Here is an 18722-nt window from a genome sequence, read left to right as displayed (position 1 = left end):
TCCCGAAGTTCGGATAGTTTAACGATCTTCCGTTATAGGCCCTTAATGAGCGTGCCTTCGAGAGTTTTCAAAGTTGATACGCGCCTTCGCTCTTTCCTGTAGGACATGCCGTGCAGGAGAGTGACCCGATCGACTCCCGCACCACCACCGGATACTCCAGCTCCACCACCTGTGGCTCTCGCACTATCACCTACGATCTCTGCTCCACCACTAGAGATTCCCACTGCCCATCCTATGGATGCAGCTCCTCCACTAGAGACCGGTGTGAATCCGACCGTATCTGTGAGTGCCTCCCAGTTGTAGCAGATGTTGCAGGCTGTGACGACCGCACTTCAGGGGCAGAGCAGACACCTTGTTGTTTTACCGGCCCAGGCAGAACAGGAGCCTCCTTCGAGAGTTCCGACGGCTTGATCCCCCGCGTTTCTAGGGTGAGTGAGACTCGACGGTAGCTGAGAGATGGCGCACCGATGTGGAGAAGATATTCGAGACGATGGGATACACAACTGAGCGGCTAGTCCAATTAGCCATATTTCTCCTCCATGGTGAGGTTGAGCACTGGTGGACGTCAGTCTCCCGAGCAGTGGGCGCTGATTTTGTGTGTACTTGAGAGGATTTTGTAGATCGGTTTGACCAACTATATTTTCCTGATCACATCCGACGACAGCGAGCGTTGGAGTTTGAGGCCTTGGTGCAGGGTGATATGACGGTGGCTCAGTATGCCGCTCGCTTTGTAGCACTGTCCAGATTTGCACCGTATTTGGTGGATGATGAGGAGCGGAGAGCCCGTTGATTTGAGGACAGCTTGCGTTACAGTCTTTGAGGCCGTGTCATTGGGCATGAGTTCCCGACGTTCGAGGGGGTGGTACGGAAGGCCCAGATTTTTAAGGCTGAGTGGGCCGGTTCTTAGTCTGATCGTGGTCAGAGGAGAGACCGGAAGAGGCAAGCTCCTTCCAGTGATTCCTAGCAGGGTCGACCACAGCAAAGGCGCAAAGGTCGCCCAGCCTTCCGAGCGCTAGTAGCACCTCCAGCACTACCTCCGAGGTAGTTCGCCGGCTCTTGTTTTATGTGCCGTGAGACGGGGCATTGTATGTGGGAGTGTCCTCGCCCCCAGCAGCAGCAGCAGCAGAGAGGTCCATAGCAGCCTCCACCGTAGCAGCAATAGAGACCCCCACAGCTACAGCGACAGTAGCCCCCACCACCGAGGCAACCTCAGCAGTAGCATCAGCACCAGCCTCCGAGACCACAGCAGCAGAGGCAACAATTTCGACCACCTCAGCGACAGCAGCAGCAGCACGCTCAGAGGGGACAGGAGCCTCCCCAGCCGGCTCAGGCAAGGTTTTATGTGGTTCAGCAGGACCCGCAGTCATCCGGGGAGTCGTCGAGGGTATACTTTTAGTATCTGCATGCATTGCACGTGTGTTGTTTGATTCTGGTGCATCACATTCTTTTGTGGCCGAGAGTTTTTACCGATCGACTGGTTTACCGTTGGAGTCTGCTCGTGAGGGCTTGTCAGTATCGACTCCCTTGGGAAAGACTGCAGTGTTGGGATATCTTTTTGCATGCCGATCTGTTTGCATTGCCGATGTCCGAGTTTGACGTCATCCTGGGCATGGACTGGCTTGTCGAGTACCACACCATATTGGATTGTTCCGCGAGGACAGTCACGTTTTGTATACCTGGCTTGCCACAGTTACAGTTCATTACTGAGCCCAGAGGAGAGCCATTGTCTTGTTTGATGTCATGTGCCATAGAGGAGCCATAGCGGTGAGCATCAACCAGTTGCCTGTGGTTTGTGATTTTCTCGATGTGTTCCAGGAGATTTCGAGATTACCGCCTCGCCGACTCACCGAGTTTTCGATTGATCTCGTGCCCAATACCATGCCTATTTCGAAGGCCCCGTATCGTATGGCACCATTGGAGTTGCGGGAACTGGAGAAGCAGTTGGACGAGTTGCACGAGTTGGGCTTTATCCGACCGAGCAGTTCACCGTGGGGAGCGTCGGTACTCTTCGTGAAGAAGACGGATCGCTCATTGAGGCTCTGCGTAGATTACCGCAAGCTCAACAAGGTCACAATCAAGAACAAGTACCCGCTCCCGAGGATTGATGATTTGTTTAATCAGCTGCAGGGTGCACAGTTCTTTTCGAAGATCGACTTGTGTTCTGATTATCATCAGATTCGAGTCCGAGAGGAGGACATTCCGAAGATAGCATTCAGGACGCGTTACGGCCATTTTGAGTTCCAGGTCATGTCCTTCGGACTGACCAATGCACCCGCGGTCTTCATGCAGTTGATGAACGAGGTCTTTCGTCCGTATCTCGATCAGTTTGTTATAGTCTTTATCGACGACATTCTGATCTATTCAAGGACCCGTGAGGAGCACGAGCAGCATTTGGAGGTTACGTTGCAGACCCTCCGCACACACCAGTTATATGAGAAGCTGGAGAAGTGCGAGTTTTGGCAGGAGGAGGTGAAGTTCCTCGGTCACGTGGTGACGAGGGAGGGTGTCGCAGTGGACCCCTCAAAAGTTGAGGTAGTGCGTCAGTGGGGTGAGCCCACAAATGCGTCCGAGATCTGCAGTTTTCTTGGTTTGGCGGGCTACTACCAGCGTTTTATTGAGGGCTTCTCTCATACTGCAGCTTCGCTGACCAGGTTGACTCGGAAGGGCGCGAAGTTTATTTAGAGCGACGCCTGCGAGGTAGCATTTATGGAGTTGAAGGACCGCCTCACGTCCGCTCCTGTCCTCACTCTTCCCTTTGGGAGTGATGGTTTTATTGTATTTACCGATGCCTCGCATATTGGTTTGGGTGTTGTCCTGATGCAACACGGGAGACCAGTGGCCTTCGCATCTCGTCAGCTCAAGGTCCATGAGCTGAACTACCCCACGCATGATTTAGAGTTGGCTGCAGTTATCTTCGCATTGAAGGTGTGGAGACACTATCTCTACGGGATTAGGTTCGAGCTCTTTTCTAACCACAAGAGCTTGAAGTACCTCTTCTCGCAGTCTGAGTTGAACATGAGGTAGAGGCGCTGGATGGAGCTCCTAAAGGACTATGATTTCAATCTCCAGTACCACCCGGGTAAGGCGAACGTGGTAGCGGATGCCCTCAGCCGTCAACCACGAGGCCTGGTGGCACATATGATGATTCAGGAGTGGAGGATGCTCGAGGATATAGCAAAGTACGACTTTGAGTTTGGCTTGCAGTCTTCTATTGTGTAGTTACCGAGCCTGTCGATTCAACCCTCTCTTGTCGTAAGGGTGATCGAGGCTCAGCAGGCAGATGATTTGTTATAGGATTACCGAGCAGAGGCAGCATCTAAGAGTTGGGCAGATTGGCAGATTCGCAGATTGGTTCTGACGGTAGACTTCGCTTCAGGGGCCGATTATGTGTCCTGGATATTACTGAGTTACGTAGAGAACTTATGACCGAGGTACATCGATCGCGGTTTTCTATCCACCCTGGCTCGACGAAGATGTACCACGATATGAGGTGACGGTATTTTTGGGCAGGGATGAAGTGCCAGATAGCCAGTTTTGTGGCCGAGTGTGACACATGCCAGCGTGTCAAGGCCGATCATCAGAGACCCCCTAGTCTATTACAGCCATTGAGTGTCCCAATGTGGAAGTGGGAGCACGTGTCGACAGATTTCATTATGGGCTTACTGAGGACTCAGCGAGGTCATGACGCCATTTGGGTTGTTGTGGATCGTCTGACGAAGTCGGCACACTTTATTGTAATTCGTACGACTTGGCCCTTGGACTGGCTTGCGAAATTATTCATCGAGGATATTATGAGACTGCATGGCGTTCCAGTCTCGATCGTTTCTAACCGAGACCCGAGGTTCACGTCTTATTTTTGGGGGAGCTTCTAGAGGGCAATGGGGATTGATTTGCAGCTCAGCACCGCGTACCATCCGCAGACCGATGGCCAGACTGAGAGGGTCAGCCAGATCCTTGAGGATATGCTTCGGGCCTGCGCGATTAATTTCGGGGGTAGCTGGGATGAGCATCTACGATTGGCTGAGTTCGCATATAATAACAGCTATCAGGCAACCATCGGCATGGCTCCTTTTGAGGTACTATATGGTAGACCATGCAGATCACCGAGTTGTTGGACCGAGGTTGGAGAGCATCGTCTCCTAGGTCCCAAGCTTGTGCAGGAGACGTCAGAGGCTATTGATATCATCAAGTAGAGGATGCGCACAGCTCAGAGTCGGCAGAAGAGTTTTGCTGATCGTCGGTGTCGTCCCTTGGAGTTTGATGTAGGGGACCATGTGTATCTCAAGGTCTCGCCCATGAAGGGTGTAGTTCTATTTGGAGCAAAGGGCAAGCTTGCCCCGAGATTCATAGGACCTTTTGAGATCACTGGGCGCATTGGCGCCGTAGCCTATCGGCTTGCCTTGCCATCTCAGTTGTCTGGCATCCACAACGTTTTCCATGTCTCCATGTTGAGGAAGTGTGGGTCAGACATCGTTCCTGTTATTAACTGGCAACCGTTAGAGGTTCGTGAGGACGCTTCCTATATTGAGCAGCCAGTCCGTATCCTTGATCGGAAGGAGCAGGTCCTCCGGACTAAGATCATTCCGTTGGTGAAGGTTCAGTGGGGTCACCATTCTGTCGAGGAGGCTTCTTGGGAGCGTGAGGCTGAGATTCGAGAGCGTTATCCCCATCTTTTTTATAATTGATTGTGTTGTATGTTGTATGTTATCTCTGATTTTATATAGTGATGTTATGTTTCTTCTCCCTCATGAGTTATGACTAGTTGCGATGATTATGTAAATTTTGAGGATGAAATTTTTATTAGGAGGGGAGAGCTGTAAGTCCCGTGTCCTAGACTGTGCCGTTCCATAGACTTCCGTAGTCTTCCCGGTCGAATTCCGGCAACCTTCGACCCTTATTCGATGTTTGCGCGCGACCTTGAGATGCATGCTATTAACCCGAGTTGACTCAACCCAAGATGTGTACCCTAGTGACTGCGCCGTCGCCGCGGTTCCGATGCCTTGACTCGCGTGCTGATCCGATACTCTGGCCAGGAGAAGCGGGCTAGTGTTCGGTGTGAGAAAAACGCCACACATGCGAATTACGAAAGAATCTCTACGAGATGTCACATCAATCAATCAACCCATCAATCCCATCATGTCAAGTACATGTCAAGTACACATCACCTTTCACCCATTCCCAAGCAACCACAAAAGTCAAAAAAGTTCTTACAAGCCCATACCTTTCTTAGACTAAAAACCCCAAAAGTCAAAAATCTCTTACACACCCATCACTCACCACATCCATCACTCCATCACCCATCACTTTCTCTTCCTTTACAAGTCTCTCTCTCTCATTTTCAAACTCATTCCCAAGCAAGAGAGAAAACACCATACGTCCAAGCCTTTCCAAGCATTCCCAAGCAACAAGTGTGGCCCACCTTTTCACCCTCTAATCTCCCATCTCAACCATCCAAACTCCATCTCCTCCGTTGAAATCGAAGCTAAGGAGCTAAGGAAGCCAAGGGAGTAAGAAGATCAAGCGGTGGGTGCTTTGGTAGAGTAGTTTTAATATTTTTAAGATGGGCCAAGTGAGGCCAACCGACCAATGGTTTGGATCTCACTTGGGACCCTAAGATGTGGCCAATGGCCCACTTTGATCATCATGATCATTCCATGATAGGGCCATTCTCCATGGACCCCATTATGATGTTTATTTTTCTTGTATACCTAGGGTCATCTAGACCCTCTATTTTAGTGGAGAAGGGATCTCCACCATTGGATTTTGATTTATGGGCCCATGTGTAATGGGACCCACTTGATGTATGATTGGTTGCAAGGGAGGGCCCATAGTGCCGGGGTCCCTCCATCACGCGTGTCCCACTCTCTCTTTCTCTCTCTCTCTCTCTCTCCCACTCTTTTTCATTTTTTTTTTCTTTTCTTGTGTTAATATGTTCTTGTGGCCCATTAGGATGGACCCCACCATGAGGCAGGTATTTTATCCAAGCCATTTATAAGAGGGGCCCACTTTTAATGAGTTGTACCCACACCATATATCATTTGGTGGCCCATCTAAGTAGGGCCCACTTCAAATGCATGTGCAAGGCCAGACCGTCCAGCGTCCCTGGACGCTGGACAAAAAGGGAAGAAATAAATATTAGCTTGTTTCCAAGCTTATGGGGTGGCCCACTCATATAGGCCGCACCTTGATGTATGTATTTAATCCACGCCGTCCATTCCCTTCTCAACCTCATTTTAAGCGTTGAACTGAAAAATAGAGTCAATCTGAGGTTCTGGCGGGCCATACCATAGCAAATGGTGGTTTTCACCGTTGAAATCTTCCCTGATATTTTTATACACCGAAAAATACTCAATATTGGACTCATATAGCTGGTCTTGAGATAGGGAATCTAATGGCTAGGTTCGATTTTCTAGATGTGGACCCAACCTGTGAAAAACCACAGGAAAAAATAAATAAATAATTAACATCAGCAGCAGCAGGCGCTGCTGCTATGTCAGAAGGCAGCAGGCGCTGCTGCTATGTCAGAAGGCAGCAGGCGCTGCCTGCGTAGCAGCGGATGGACGGACCGGGCAATAGACCCATGGCCCCAGCCGTGGGCCCCACCATGATGTGTATTGGAAATCCACACCGTTCATTGGGTGGGCCACTCCCTGAAGGGGGCCCACTCCAAAATCAGCTTAATCCAGCGCTCAGGTGGCCCACATCATAGGAAACAATGGGATTAAACGTCTGCCCTTGGAATCCTTTTCTGGGCCACAGAAGTTTTGGATCCAGCTGAGATTTGTTCTTCCTATTCATTTGTGTCCATGGGACCTTATCAACGGATTGGATGGTATGTAAACATTATGGTGGGCCCCACATGGAGCCCATAGTGATGTAGGTGTTTTACTCCCACCGTCCAGGCGGGCGATGGAGCCCACTGTGATTTGTGTTCTATCGGTGTGTGCGTGTGCGTGTGTGTGTGGGCGTGTATGTGTGTGTGTGTGTGTGTGTGTGTGTGTGTGTGTATAATATTGTATATACTATATATAAATTATATTTTATATTATATATAATATACTGGGTGGTGGGCCTTCATGCGGACCCCCCCCACCCCCCCCCCCCCATGATGCAAGTGTTGCATCCAAAACCGTCCATCCATTTTGAGAGCTCATTTTATGTCAGAAGTTAAGGAATGAGCCAGATCTAAAATTCAAGTGGACTCCACCATTCAAAGTAGTGGTCAATGACGCCCACTGTTCAAAATTTCCAAGGGGCCATAGCAGTTTCCCATCAAGTTGATATTGACCCCACTCCATCTATCACTATGTAAATTATGGAAGGGGTTGATGGGAAACATATTTCATGGTGGGCCTTAGGAATTTTAATGGTGGAAATCATCACCACCACTCTTGTTGGGTGTGGCCCATTGGATATGCATGGGGCCTAATTGGTGCGGCCCATTTGATATACATAAGGCCCATGTGATTAGGTCCATTGTGATGTATTTTAAGGCCCAATGGGTTATGGCTCATTGCAATGTACATAAGGCCCGTTGGTGAGGCCCATTAATGCGGCCCATTTGACGAATGTAAGGCCCATGTGATACGGCTCATTTGATATAATGAAGGCCCAATGGGATGTACCTAGGGGCCATTACAATGTGTGATCCCAACATGGTTTATGTAATGATGTTTACGACGGGCTATGCCTTGGGAGTAATGTTGGTTTGACATCCACATTGCAAGTATAGTGTTGGTTAAAAGTCCACATTAGGACTCTCCCTAGAGCTCATTAATAGGCCCATCTTGGTTATGAACTGCATCCATTACCATATAACATGCTTAGTATAGTTCCATAATTCACGACCATACGCATCATATGTATGCTTGATATGAGAAGTGACTGATCATAGCATATGCCCTCGGGCAGATTATTTATGGGCTCCCGGATAGGCGGTGCTGCCCTACATGAGCGCACGATACGCGCAGGACTGCTGCATGACTGGATAGTATGATTCATGCATTCGCATTGTGTGATATGGTACTGTACGCCCTAGCGACTTCAGGGTCGTAGCCTCCACAGGCGTATCGTGGTTGGCAGGATTGGATACCGAAAATCTTGTTCTACATGGGGTGCTATAGATATCCCTGGGTGAAAGTCCCTAAACCCTTATGATACCAAGAGGTTGCTCCAACGTCTAGACCGAGTGGGTGCATGAGCGCCGAGTGCCGATTACCAGACAGTTGCGCTTTCCACTGTGTCGTGGTCGGTTGGAAGGGGGTGCGGCCTTACCCGCCCGAGAGGAGGGGGCAAAGCTAGGCTGAGTCTGACCAGCTCGAGGAATGGGTCCGCTATTGACAAGCCGAGCCCGATATTGGCAGGTGGATAGTGAGGTCTCTTCCACTCCCTTTACTGCGCGCGATGGGGCGGTAATTTGGTTGGAGTGTACTAGACCCCGGTGATATTCAAGAGTTGAACTGTATTGATGTATGGACTCAGATGAGGATTTGTATGCTTGAGTTGCATTTTGCATCGCATGGCCTTGGTATGGCCGACATCATTCATGTCTTACATTGCATAGCCTTAGTATGGCTAATGGTATTCATGGGTTCATTAGCATGTTCCGCATTACTCTGATACTACATAGTTGTATTACTACCTCGTGCACACACTTTCACCTCCCTCTAAGCTTTCCATAAGCTTATGCACGACCGTTGCGTGCAGGTGACGTTGGAGCACAATAGCGTTGAGGCAAGAGCGTTTTGTAGATCATCTTGGAGCTTTTTTATCATTGTATTTCCCTTTATGCTCATTGTACTTTTAAAGTTTTTGATCATAGTAGAAATGTGATGGAGTTTTTGGTTGTTGTTTGTAGGTTATGCCTTTATGCTTATTACGAATCAAACTGATGTTGAAAATCCTCATCGTAGCATCCCAGGATCGAAACCTAGCGAATGGGCGCTGGGAGCCGAGAATGGGGTTCTACAGAGGCTGTCGGCGCTGGATTCGGCGATCAGGAATTTTGTAAGCCCGGTTTCCGAGTTTGGGGCGTGACAATAATTATAGCCCATTTCCTTTGCATTTACATTTACCTGAGAAAATCAAACATGCCCTTAGAGAAAAAGACCCCAAACCTTATGGAGTTCTTTTCTGAATTTCATGATAGAGGCCGATTATCCAAAGAGTTAGGGGCTTCTTTCATAGCCTTAATCCCAAAGCGAGCAGGTCCTGATTCTATGACAGATTTCAGGCCCATCGGCTTGATCGGTAGCCCCTACAAGATTTTGGCAAAAGTCCTAGCCACCTGCCTCAAAGTAGTCATGGGTACAATCATCTCTGAAAACCAAAACGCTTTTATCCTTGGTAGGCAAATCACCGATAGCGCTCTCATCGCCCTTGAATGTTTGGATTCTTGCCATAAGGCAGGTAAAAAAGGCCTCATCTGTAAGCTCGACATTTAAAAAACCTATGATCATGTCGATTGGTGCTTCCTCTCATATATGCTGGGCTGTATGGGTTTTGGTGTCAAATGGATAGCATGGATGGGCGAATGCGTCTGATCTGCGACCTTCTCTATCCTCCTAAATGGCTCTCCAAAGGGATTCTTTAGTGGATCTAAAGGCCTCCAACAGGGAGATCCTCTATCCCCTTTTCTCTTTCTAATTGTTGGCGAGGCACTTTCTAGAATGCTGTTAAAGGGTTAGGAAGAAAATCCATTCAGTGGCTTCAATGTGAAAGGGATGGACACGCTGATATCGCACATCCAGTTTGCAGATGATACGCTAATATTTTGTCAAGCAGAAGAGGAACAAGTCTGCATCCTAAAAACCATCATCTGCTGTTTTGAAGCTGTCTCGGACCTCAAAATCAATCTAGCAAAATCCAAGATGTTTGGAGTCACTCAGACAGATGAGGAAGTTCAAATCTTTGCAGAAATTCTTGACTGCCCAATAGGTAATCTCCCAACCACTTTTGTTAGTCTCCCTCTTTGCCTTGGCATCCCCCCTCTTCATTTGTGGGACAAAGTCATCGATAGATTCCAGCTCTATCTGGCCATATGGAAGTGCCGATATCTCTCGCTGGGAGGTCGCCTAACATTGATCAAATCAGCTATGTCAAACCTTCCCATCTACTTCATGTCTCTTTTTAAATGTCCAGGTGTCATATTATCGCTCCTTGATAAAATCAAAAGAGATTTTCTGTGGCATGGAAAAGAGGCCAGGAAATTCCATCTCGTCAAATGGAAGGTAGTCTGTACTCACCATCAACTAGGTGGCGCAGGGATCAGAGATCTGAAAATAATGAATAGGGCTTTGCTTGGCAAATGGACATGGAGACTGGGTTTTGATCGTGGCAGTATGTGGACGAGAATCATCAAAAGCAAATACGATTCCTCTTCCGAAGGTTGGTGGACCAAAGATTCATCAGGTAAAAGAGTTTTCGCTGTGTGGAGAGGCATCTTATCCTCAAAAAATCTGGTTTTAGCTGGGACTAGTATGGCAATCGATAAAGGAGATGGAATCCATTTCTGGGAAGACAGATGGGCGAGAGACTCCCCTCTCAAGGATGACTACCCTAATCTTTATCGTTTTTCCCCAGATCGCTCTATCTTGGTGGCCGACTGCAATACTTCAACAGGGGAATATCAGTCTTGGAACATCTCATGTAGAAGGAACCTCAACGACTGGGAGGTTGAGGAGTTTGTAACCCTGCAGCGCCGTTTGTCTTGCTATAAGTTAGATAAATCTTGTGAGGACTCCCTAGTTTGGAGGCGAGACCAGGCAGCCCCTTTCTCAGTAAAATATCTTTACGATTTTATTGCCATCGATTCGAAAGCTTCGTTTCAGGACTCGATCCAGAAAATATGAAAAATCAAAGTCCCTCCTAAGATCTCAGCGTTCGGCTGGCTGGTAATTAAACGAAAAGTGCTGACAGTGGATAATTTGAGAAAAAGGGGTATGATCCTTCCAAACATATGCCTTTGTTGTATGAAATCTGAAGAATCAGTGAATCACCTTTTTCTCCACTGTCCTTACACATCTCAAATGTGGTATGCCGTTCTTAGATCTTTCAACACTTCTTGGTGTGGCCCTGCTTCAACGGAAGATTTTTTTTTCCAGCTTGGATTAGCTCTAATCTGGGTTCCCAAACAAACAAGATTTGGAAGCTTTGCCTGATGGCGGTATGGTGGTCGGTCTGGGAAGAAAGAAACGGGAGATGTTTCAACAATATTTCAAATTCAGTGGATCTTGTTCTCCATAAAGCGCAGCAATACATAGCTGAATGGGCCTATAATTTCCTAAATATTAAGGAATGTAATCTATTTTTTGATGGAGGTTTCTATTCTTGCTAAATCAGCGAGATCTTCCTCCTTTTTTGTAATTTCTCTTTTCCAATATAATCTCTGTTACTTCTATATATATATATATATATATATATATAAGATCCCAAATCTCCTTGGCAAATACGTAGTGAATGAATAAGCATTCCTGAAGCAACACTCGTTTCATATACCACTTGTTATAAAAGGTAAGCTTAAAATAAATGGAAATCAAATCTGCAAGACACACCATTATCTCCAAGGATGTGGTGCACCATAGGACAACTAAATGTGTACTATCACACCCAAAATATACTGTAATACATGCACATCACAAACGGTGTACTCTAACACTCTAGTGCATGTATATCTTACATGTCAAGCTTGCCAGAATTTGGAGACTGTGGAATAAGCTAATTGTACTTCTAACGATTGTGTTGGATGGGATTTGAATTGTAGGCACTTATGTTCGCTGATGTGAGTCACATGCATTTTTGGTTGCTAACAAAGAACTTATCACTCTTCTGGTGGCTGTTATATTATGCGACCACACGTCCGGGGGATTTAGAATGTTTTTATAACATTTTTTATGGCCATAGAATGTCCTGATAGCATCTCTAGTTGCTGCATTATGATTTTTCAACGCCTATGGTGGCTGTATGATGATCTGAAATCATTTCCGATGGTTGGATGACGATCAGTCAACACTTTTAACAGTTGTCGACACATGATGATGCCCTTTTTATTTCCTGACAAATATGCTAGTAACAGCCCTTCAAAACTTCTTGACAAATTGTAAGAATGGAAAATGGGGGAAAGAACAAAAGAAGAAAGATTATAAATACGAAAGCTATCATGATTCTAATATCATATTAAATTCAAGAGTACATTGTGGAAGATGCAGAGATGAAGAAAAGAGGGGAAGAAAATATTTTTTTCATTCTCCCGCCACCCCCCCCCCCCCCCAACTAGCTCTTATTTATAGACCACTTGTTATGAAAGATAAGCTTAAAATAAATGTAAATTGAATTTAAAAGATGCACCATTATCTTCAAGGATATGGTGCACCATAGGATAACTAAATATGTATACTCTCACAGTCAAATATATTGTAAGGTATGCACACCAACGATTGTGTACTCTAACACATCAAGGAAGCCAAAATCTACATCCTAATATCAAAATATACATGCAGTTAGTGTTGTTTAGCAAAACAAAGTGGAGTTTGACAATGTTCAAAAACCTTGTTTTAGATTTTACATCACTATGTATCCTCGTTAAGATATTCTCAAGTTTCCTACGATTAGGATTACCTTGATTGATGTCATCGACGAATCGTCACTTGACAATGTTGATCCTCCAACATAGGAGATCCATTTCAGATTTATCCTAGACAAAAGAGAGTATGGGAGCCACTAGTCAACCCTTGTAGTATGGCCAAGGGAAACACATAGGGCACTTTACTCAAGTGGACCCCACACATGATGCATGATGTTGAGGAAGTGGGAAGCATATGGTATACATTAATGCCCAGGGATGATGTGGGAGGCTCTGTCATTTCCCCTCTTCCTCTAGGACGAGATCTATATATAAGGAGTTCGGGTTTTAGGGAGACACCAATTGTGGTACTTTACCATCCACAAGTTTCCACATGCCCTACTACATTGAAATCATGTAATCCCGCCTTATCTTATGTACCTATATATAACTTAATCCCTTCACTATCATGACCAATCTTCTTGCATATCAAGTGGTGGAACACCATATCTAAACCATCAAATCATCATTAAGTGCAATAATAACCTTTTTATCGATTAAAACAATAGCTTAATGGTTGAAAACATTTGTAAAAGCTTTTAAAACCATTTAAGTGCCAAGCTCAATGGAACACCTCTTAATGAACATTTGATCCCCAAGATCTAATACATAAGTAATTTCTTAGGAAATCAGTGGATCCACCATGTGAGCCTCAGTGAACATTTACGGACGCGCCAAGCTACACCATCTTTTGTTGGCCACATGACCTCATCAAGTGAGCCAAAGTACCTATAATCAAGATCTTGAAATCTTCACACACCCTTAAGTCTATGGATTAATCAGATCCGATACATCCTTAAGTCGATCATAGTCCACGTATGACAAGCCTCTTAGTCTAGAGACTTGAACTCAATCCACCATTTCAAGTGTCCAATAGGTCCAAAAGCAGGAGCCTACTCCCCTGGCACACCCACACTCCTATGTGGGGTTGGGCAAGGCACACACCGACCTGTCGTTATGCTTGATGGTGGAGACTTTCTTGACTTGTCATCAATCCCCTCGCACAAGATGACAACATAATAATGCTAATATCCATAGGTTTGTCCAACAACTTGCTAGATGGTCCTGGCACAATAGAGTACCGAGATCCATGGCCCACAACTCTCCCTTAGTCAGTGATTGTGGTGTCCAATCTCAAGTTCCCAAGGACAACCAATGAAATCCTTCTCCATTAACCTATGTTCACATATGTTTAAGACACTTTCACATTAACTATTGCATTGCAATCTCTCCATCGAGGACTCATGAATATGGTCAATATCATCAATATGTAATCAATGGATAAGATTCGCATTGGTTTTCCAAGGTGCAACTCTCACATAGACATATGTTAAAAACTTGTTAAGCGGTGCATAAAGCAAGGTTAAATCAACAGTGGATGGTGGGTTTGAGAAACTAAATGCAAGTAAAGAAAATACAAAATAAACACAATTGCAATCTTCTAATGGGAAAAGATTTGATCCCAAAATAGATGTGATTTGTAATTTTTGATGTCAAAGCCAGTAGAGTGTAATGCGCAAAGTATATGTCAGATGAAACCATAATAAGATAAACAAGAAAAATGAACAAAGTCAAACAAGATTCAACTCACCCTAATACTGTGTTAGCAAAACCAAAGATAAGAAATACAAGAGTTACAAATATATTTATATTGAAAAGGTTTATATACTCTTTCTAGATCAGATCTCCTATTTGCACAATAAGGATACCAATTAGTTACATTATTATTATTATTCTTTTATGTACAAGTGAGAAATATAAAGAAAAGCTACAAAAGGGGAGCCTTAGTAGAGAAGGGAAACACAAACACACACATCAAGTGTTTGGTATATGATTGTCATCATAGTTTTAATTTCTATAACTGAAGACTTGACTCGAATCTGTTTATTTGGGTTGAGTCAACATGAAGATTCAATTCTGAGTTCAATCTTTTACATCTTTATAAGAAAGAAAAACCCCACAAAATGGTTAACCCAGATTTGCATTGAACCAAGTGACTTGGTTTGAGTCACTTTGAGTCAACGGTTTCAATGGAGTAAGGCTTATGGGCATGAAACCTTGTCTAGTTGAGTTGACTGTGTTGCAAGTCAACAATTGCTTTAGAACTATGATCCTAATACACAAGATTGTTGTATCTAGCTCCCAAATGTGCTAAACAAATGTTAAGATAGTTGCTTCAAGGTGAATATGAGAAATCTACCCAATGTCTATCTTCATGAGAAGAAATCTGCTTCCTTAAAAGGAGGTTAAGATGCTAGGGAGGGGGACACTCCTCTAGTCAAGGAATGGTGAGGAGAGAATCACCTTCTATCCATATCTTTTGTAAATTGATGCTGGCTCAAAAGTTACTCCTGTACTTGGACGCCATCACGTAGCCTATTTGAAACTACTCGTGGGAGTTTCTCAACAAATTGAATGGCTTGTTGGGGTGACAGTAGATCTTGCTACCCTACATTTGGTTTGCAACTAGCCAACTTCCTGATAATACTTCAGAACAGTCATGAAGGAGAGCCCTTTAACTTCCCTTGTTGGAGCATTAATGGGAACGGAGACTCTTACATTTAGCTCCTTCAAAATTTCCTGAACTATTGGAACAAACTCCCTCATTATAGAAACTCTCATTTCCCAATTCCCACGGGATGGCACAACCATTTCTGGATTCTGCAAAAGAGTGGAATGTGTTTGGGTACATGTCTATGTCAAACACGCCTAGCCATGATTATTCCTGGAAGCCCTGGAATTTGCAATGAATTGTCAAAGAAATCCCCCTCTTGACTAATCAGTTGTTATAATCTTCTCCTTCAATCAAGCCACAAAACTGCTCTCTTTTAAATGTGTTTATTCCCTTCCAATTGGTTGAGATCATCAGTGTGATTGATTATTAGGCGATGTTGCTGCCAATGGTACCAATGGTTTAGACTACCTGGATCCCCTATGTGTGTCACATGGACAATGTATTGAGTGATTAAGATCTTTGAAATGGCGGGGAATGCAGAACTTGATATGCCTTTGTCTAGAGAAGTTTGTCTCAATTCCTTGCCTTCAATGATCTCTATGTTTTCAATTTCTTACAACATATACTTCTCACTAAATCCAAAATTTTGGTTTATGAAATCAAAATTCATCCCAACTGTATTGAATGCGTTCAGCAATACATTGTTGCTATGAGGAATTACATGGTCCAATGATATGCATGGTATCCCTTAGGTGTTCTATTTTTACATCATTGATCCAGACTATAGGTCCGATAGGCCCCACAGTGGATAGACCATCCCGTAAATTCTTCTTCGTAGGATGACCCAACCCCAGTATTAGTGACTGTAACTAATTAGATGCCAACATTCCACAACCCATTGAAAAGGTAGCCAAAGGTTTTGAGTTGCTTAACTCTTTTGCTTTGGAAGAATTTTGTGGTATGGTTCATCCAAAATGGTGCTCAACTCATCAAATAATTATGGGCTGACCACTGAAGTGACTAAACCAGTGGTTCCATTAATACAAACTGAAGACTCGAGGATGCAATGCATATTCTTGCATCGAGGTTCATACAATTCCTTCGCCACTATTACTAGTTGAAATTTGAACTTCTATAAGATATGTGCTCTTGTGCATCGAAGGGGATGATATTTCCATTTTCTGTGGGGCTTAAGATTATTTTGTCCACTTCTTGCCATGATTTGTTCTTGAATTTGACATTTCATAGATATGTGCATTACTTCATTTAAGTAGGTGATATTTCTGCAGGCAGCTGAAGATTATTTGGTCCATTTTGTTCGAAGACAGAATGATTTGTGCCTTCCATGCAAAACGCGTTATGCTTAGTAAGTTTGAATACTTAAAAATTATCCATTTAGCTTTTTGTTGATTCAAATTGAACTTCTTACATGCATGAAATCATGCTCAGATCTCCACACATTATATGCATTGTTAAGAACCGTGTCTATGGTTAGAGCCTGTGCCTTAATGGTAGACAGTGCATTTCAACATTGAGGCCTCATATGTGATAGTGAATGTGATAGTTTGGCTCACTAAAACTGTAGCCTGGGGTGACTGACTTGGTAAAATTGGCCTGAGAGTGTTCCTGTTTGTGTTGGAGACAAGTGTGAGATCAAATCTGCCCCGTCTTGAGGGTCTGGCCATGTAGATGCCTTGGCCTAAAAGCTAGGCCTAGCCACTCAAAAGGTGTGCCTCAATGTTAGAAACAAATGGACAGCTAAGGAAAACTCAATGTTAGAAACAAATGGACAACTCAGGAAAACTTAATCAATTGTCTTAGCCATCCATTTGTTTTATAAACTATGAGTAGCCTACCAAATTTGTGAATATGCATGATTATTCGACAAGGTATCTACACTATGGGAGCCACCTGAGGGACTGATAGGATCATGCACCCATATGAGACTCCCGCTTTTATGGGATGGCACGATCCAATGAGGCTAAGACATGACTGATGCAGGACATGGAAGATATGCAAGATTTTAGGCTTAGATCCTACCAATTTAGAAACAATCACACAAATTCCACGTCCCACATGAAAATCCAAACATTCAATTAAAAAGATGAATCTATGCGGGTTCAAGCCGACACAGGCTAGGACTGGACCAATAAAAATTATAAACCAAACGATGTCAAAGGGAAATAAAATCAATTACTTATGCATAAAAATCAGTCCCTAATCCAAGGGATTCTCTAATTTCAATTCAAGGAATCCTAAGGTGATAAAAAGGGGCAAATCAATTAGAGATCATGTAATCTAGGGTTATGATTTACGAAAAACGGCTATGATAGGATAAAAGAGGATAAAAACCTGAGCCAAAAGATGATCCCGCATATGGATAGCAACAATAGCCCAGACGGACGTGCGTGTGATCCCAGCCGCACTTGTATGGGGCCCACTATTCAGAAAAAGGCCACCTTAGCCCTGGTCGGCCAGGGATGGACTCCAAAACTCCCAAATCTTAGCTCGATCCGATGTACGGTTTGTGCGTGGTGCTCTACCGAAGTTTCAGCTCGCTTGCAGGCCGAAATCTGGAAACCTGCTGTAATGAAGAAATCTGATGCAACAAAAGGACAAATTCGAAGTGCGGATGGTGGGGGAAGATGAAAAAAAAGATAATAGAAGATGGGGGTGAATTGGGATCGATGTGGCTTCGCACCATGATAGTTAGCCCTTCGAAAAGGGAGGGCTTCGCACCCACTTTTAAATTCTTTCACAACTCACGAAGAGAGCAGAAAAATAAAGCAAAATTTTTTTATTAACTTCAATGAATCAAAAGAACTACAAGGGGTACCTATTTATAGGAAAAATTTTATACCCCAAAACTCGCACCATGTGCGCAACCTATTACTTGACGATGAAGTAAACTAAAATAAAAACCAAACAGAAATCTAAAGCATTCATAATGTTCTAAATAATAATAATAAGCAAAACCTAAAATATGAAATCAATCAGACGAGTGGGCTACGATCATGAGATCCCATGATAGGCTTTTCTTGACTATCGGGCCCAATCATTTGAACCAAACCTCGTCTTCCAGGTAGGAGACCCTCCCTGGATGTCGTCATCGAGCCAAATCGATGGTAGGACCCTCCTACTCTGTGTGTACGTACGTAGGTGGGCCGGCGTGCGTGCGCGTGTGCGCGAGATGTCCCCATCAATTCTCTTCGGCTGTGAAGATTTTGCCACTGGCGAAATAAAACTCCTGAACCGCTCCAGGACGTCAAGATCAAGTCTCTGAAGCTCTTCCGCAGTGAGCCACGTGTTGTCTGAAGCTGGGCGTGACTTCCACTTGACCAGGTACTTCTGAAACCCGACGTCCGACGTTGAAACTATCTGATGGTCCAGGATATCCTCTATTTCCTCTCTGGGTGTGTGAAGGTTAGGTATGGGAGGGAGAGGCTAGGAAAATGGGTTGGCACGGGTAGGTATGGGAGGTAGAGGCTGGGAAAATGGGTCGGGACGGGTAGGTATGGGACGTAGAGGCTGAAAAATTGGGTCGGGACGGGTAGGTATGGGACGTAGAGGCTGGGAAAATGAGCCGGGAAGGGTAGGTATGAGAGGTAGAGGCTGGGAAGAAAGGTCAGGAAGAGTGGGTATGGGAGG

At 44.8% G+C, this 18722-nt stretch overlaps 1 pseudogene; it reads left to right on the top strand.

Annotated features, from left to right (window-relative positions):
* The window catches only part of LOC131228823 (histone H3-like centromeric protein CENH3), a 56223-nt pseudogene extending 39739 nt beyond the window's left edge, over positions 1–16484 (top strand).
* The last annotated feature ends 2238 nt before the right edge of the window (positions 16485–18722 follow it).

Source organism: Magnolia sinica, chromosome 16, assembly GCF_029962835.1.
Source record: "Magnolia sinica isolate HGM2019 chromosome 16, MsV1, whole genome shotgun sequence".
NCBI lineage: Eukaryota > Viridiplantae > Streptophyta > Magnoliopsida > Magnoliales > Magnoliaceae > Magnolia > Magnolia sinica.
The sequence above is the reverse complement of the archived record's forward strand: the minus strand, read 5'-3'. Positions and strand labels throughout refer to the sequence as shown.